Here is a 5,000-nt window from a genome sequence, read left to right as displayed (position 1 = left end):
CATCAGTCTAAGCTGTCAATCAACTCCATAGCAACAAAACAGACTAACCTAGCAACGATATGACACCAGCTATATCTCAGCATCAGAACATCGTAGAGAGGCGGGGGTTGGCTTGTTTGACTCATGCTCGCACACCATCTATCTATCTATCTACATCTTTCTATCTATCTATCTATCTATCTATCTATCTATCTATCTATCTATCTATCTATCTATCTATCTATCTATCTATCTATCTATCCATCATGCTAACAGCATGCTAATTCATGTTAGAATCATGCTAGTTACATGCTAATTCATGCTAGAATCATGCTAGTTACATGCTAATTCATGCTAGAATCATGCTAGTCACATGCTAAATCATGCTAGTCACATGCTAATTCATGCTAGAATCATGCTAACAACATGCTAATTCCTGCTAGAATCATGCTAATTCATGCTAAAATCATGCTAGTAACATGCTGATGCTAGTAACATGCTAGTAACATGCTAATTCATGCTAGAATCATGCTAGTAACATGCTAATTCATGCTAGAATCTTGTTAGTAACATGCTATTTCATGCTAGAACTGTGCTAACAGCATGCTAATTCATGCTAGAATCATGCTAACAACATGCTAATTCATGCTAGAATCATGCTAGTAACATGCTAATTCATGCTAGAATCATGCTAGTAACATGCTACTTCATGCTAGAATCATGCTAACAACATGCTAATTCATGCTAGAATCATGCTAGTTACATGCTAATTCATGCTAGAATCATGCTAGTAACATGCTAATTTATGCTAGAATCATGCTAGTAACATGCAAAATCATGCTAGAATCATGCTAACAACATGCTAATTTATGCTAGAATCATGCTAACAACATGCTAATTCATGCTAGAATCATGCTAGTAACATGCTAATTTATGCTAGATTCATGCTAGTAACATGCTAATTCATGCTGGAATCGTGCAAACAACATGCTAATTCATGCTAGAATCGTGCTAACAACATGCTAATTCATGCTAGAATCGTGCTAGTAACATGCTAATTCATGCTAGAATCGTGCTAGTAACATGCTAATTCATGCTAGAATCGTGCTAGTAACATGCTAATTCATGCTAGAAACGTGCTAGTAACATGCTAATTCATGCTAGAATTATGCTAGCAACATGCTAATTCATGCTAGAATCATGCTAACAACATGCTAATTCATGCTAAAATCATGCTAACAACATGCTAATTCACGCTAGAATCATGCTAACAACATGCTAATTCACATTAAAATCATGCTAATACCATGCTAATATATCTATCTATCTATCTATCTAGCTATCTAGCTATCTAGCTATATATCTATCTTTTCATACTTTTAAAAACTGTTTAAACTAAATAAACTATTACCGTCAGGCTTTCACAAGCCAGCCTCAAAGTTTGTTCTCAAACTTTAAGAATCTAGTTAGGCTGGCTTGTGTAGCAAGCCAGACTACTGTTATCCTATTAAACTTATTATTATATTTATTATTCTTCTTCTGAGACTAAAAATTAAACTCTATCTCGTCCTAGGCCATTCAAGCTATGACCATCAAACTCGGGTCAGACCTCCGAACTATTCTGACTCGAGTTGCTATATCTTTTCCGACTGATCCGACTTTCGGTTTTCCGAAAAACGTCCCGGGACCGTCGGAAAAATCCCATAGACGTAACATTGGATCAAACTTTGTGACCTCATAACTCCGCATCAGAATGTCACACAGACTTCTAACTGGGCTCATTTAACTCAGACTATCAAACTGCCAATGACTGACCACCTTTAAACTTTCTGGCCACGCCCTAGCAACCACTTTTGGACCCTAGAAACCGTCCCATAGACTTCCATTGCAAAATACTCTCATTGACTTTACATGGGATCAAACTTTGTGAGCTCATAACTTTGCATCTGACTGTCCTACAGACTAATGATTGAGCTCATTTAACTCAGTCTAGCCAGCAGCCAATCACTGATGGCCTTTTAACTATCTAGCCACACCCTAACAACCAGATACTGCACCCTAGCAACTGTCCCATAGACTGCCATTAAAGAGGTTCAGACTGATATTGTCATGCTGCAGTGTGATAGAGACATGGGGGTTGTTTTTAACTGTTCATACTGGCAAGAAGCTTTGATACATCATCAGTCTAAGCTGTCAATCAACTCCATAGCAACAAAACAGACTAACCTAGCAACTATATAATAGCAGCTATATCTCAGCATCAGAACATCGTAGAGAGGCGGGGGTTGGCTTGTTTGAATCAGGCTCGCACACCATCTATCTATCTATCTATCTATCTATCTATCTATCTATCTATCTATCTATCTATCTATCTATCTATCTATCTATGTACCTCTATCTATCTACCTACCTACCTCTATCTATCTATCTATCTATCTATCTATCTATCTATCTATCTATCTATCTATCTATCTATCTATCTATGTACCTCTATCTATCTACCTACCTACCTCTATCTATCTATCTATCTATCTATCTATCTATCTATCTATCTATCTATCTATCTATCTATCTATCTATCTATCTATCTATCTATCTATCTATCTATCTACCTACCTACCTCTATCTATCTATCTATCTATCTATCTATCTATCTATCTATCTATCTATCTATCTATCTATCTATCTATCTATCTATCTATCTATCTATCTATCCATCATGCTAACAACATGCTAATTCATGCTAGAATCATGCTAGTTACATGCTAATTCATGCTAGAATCATGCTAGTCACATGCTAATTCATACTAGAATCATGCTAACAACATGCTAATTCATGCTAGAATCATGCTAGTCACATGCTAATTCATGCTAGAATCATGCTAACAACATGCTAATTCATGCTAGAATCATGCTAGTTACATGCTAATTCATGTTAGAATCATGCTAACAACATGCTAATTCGTGCTAGAATCATGCTAGTAGCATGCTAATTCATGTTAGAATCATGCTAACAACATGCTAATTCATGCTAGAATCATGCTAGGAACATGCTAATTCATGCTAGAATCATGCTAACAACATGCTAATTCAAGCTAGAATCATGCTAGTCACATGCTAATTCATGCTAGAATCATGCTAACAGCATGCTTATTTATGCTAGAATCATGCTAACAACATGCTAATTCATGCTAGAATCATGCTAACAACATGTTAATTCATGCTAGAATCATGCTAGTCAAATGCTAATTCATGCTAGGATCATGCTAACAACATGCTAATTCATGCTAGAATCATGCTAATAACATGCTAATTCATGTTAGAATCATGCTAACAACATGCTAATTCATGCTAGAATCATGCTAGTAACATGCTAATTCATGCTAGAAGCATGCTAACAACATGCTAATTTATGCTAGAATCATGCTAGTAGCATGCTATTTCATGCTAGAATCTTGCTAGTAACATGCTAAATCATGCTAGAATCATGCTAACAACATGCTAATTAATGCTAGAATCATGCTAACAACATGCTAATTCATGCTAGAATTGTGCTAATTCATGCTAAAATCATGCTAGTAACATGCTAATTCATGTTAAAATCATGCTAGGTACATGCTAATTCATGCTAGAATCATGCTAGTAACATGCTAATTCATGCTAGAATCGTGCTAACAACATGCTAATTCATGTTAAAATCATGCTAACAACATGCTAATTCATGCTAAAATCATGCTAGTAACATGCTAATTCATGCTAAAATCATGCTAACAACATGCTAATTCATGCTAAAATCATGCTAGTAACATGCTAATTCATGCTAGAATCATGCTAACAACATGCTAATTCACGTTAAAATCATGGTAATAACATGCTAATCTATCTATCTATCTATCTATCTATCTATCTATCTATCTATCTATCTATCTATCTATCATCTATCTATCTTGTCTTACTTTTTAAAACTGTTTAAACTAAATAAACTATTACCGTCAGGCTTTCACAAGCCAGCCTCAAAGTTTGTTCTCAAACTTTAAGAATCTTTATATTTTCTTCTTCTGAGACTAAAAATTAAACTCTATCTCGTCCTAGGCCTTTCAAGCTATGACCATCAAACTCGGGTCAGACCTCCGAACTATTCTAACTCGAGTTGCTATATCCTTTCCGACTGATCCGACTTTCGGTTTTCCGAAAAACGTCCCGGGACCGTCGGAAAAATCCCATAGACGTAACATTGGATCAAACTTTGTGACCTCATAACTCCGCATCAGAATGTCACACAGACTTCTAACTGGGCTCATTTAACTCAGACTATCAAACTGCCAATGACTGATCACCTTTAAACTTTCTAGCCACGCCTTAGCAACCACTTTTGGACCCTAGAAACCGTCCCATAGACTTCCATTGCAAAAGACTCTCATTGACTTTACATGGGATCAAACTTTGTGAGCTCATAACTCTGCATCAGACTGTCCTACAGACTAAGAGCCAATTACTGATGGCCTTTTAACTTTCTAGCCACACCCTTAACTACCACATACTGCACCCTAGCAACTGTCCCATAGACTGCCATTAAAGAGGTTCAGACTGATATTGTCATGCTGCAGTGTGATAGAGACATGGGGGTTGTTTTTAACTGTTCATACTGGCAAGAAGCTTTGATACATCATCAGTCTAAGCTGTCAATCAACTCCATAGCAACAAAACAGACTAACCTAGCAACGATATAACAGCAGCTATATCTCAGCATCAGAACATCGTAGAGAAGCGGGGGTTGGCTTGTTTGACCCATGCTAGCACACCATCTATCTATTTAATTATCCGTCTATCTATCTATCTATCTATCTATCTATCTATCTATCTATCTATCTATCTATCTATCTATCTATCTCTCTATCTATCTATCTATCCATCATGCTAACAACATGCTAATTCATGCTAGAATCATGCTAGTTACATGCTAATTCATGCTAGAATCATGCTAGTCACATGCTAATTCATGCTAGAATCATGCTAGTCAC

At 36.4% G+C, this 5,000-nt stretch overlaps 1 protein-coding gene and 1 long non-coding RNA gene across 2 annotated transcripts in view; one reads left to right on the top strand and one right to left on the bottom strand.

Moving 5' to 3' along the window:
- Positions 1-5,000, top strand: part of LOC137491554 (uncharacterized) — a 73,780-nt gene that overhangs the window by 42,648 nt on the left and 26,132 nt on the right. The gene's annotated exons all lie outside the window — the stretch shown is intronic.
- Positions 1-5,000, bottom strand: part of metap2a (methionyl aminopeptidase 2a) — a 76,915-nt gene that overhangs the window by 51,634 nt on the left and 20,281 nt on the right. The gene's annotated exons all lie outside the window — the stretch shown is intronic.

The sequence above is a fragment of the Danio rerio genome, chromosome 4 (assembly GCF_049306965.1).
Source record: "Danio rerio strain Tuebingen ecotype United States chromosome 4, GRCz12tu, whole genome shotgun sequence".
Classification (NCBI taxonomy): domain Eukaryota; kingdom Metazoa; phylum Chordata; class Actinopteri; order Cypriniformes; family Danionidae; genus Danio; species Danio rerio.
The sequence above is the reverse complement of the archived record's forward strand: the minus strand, read 5'-3'. Positions and strand labels throughout refer to the sequence as shown.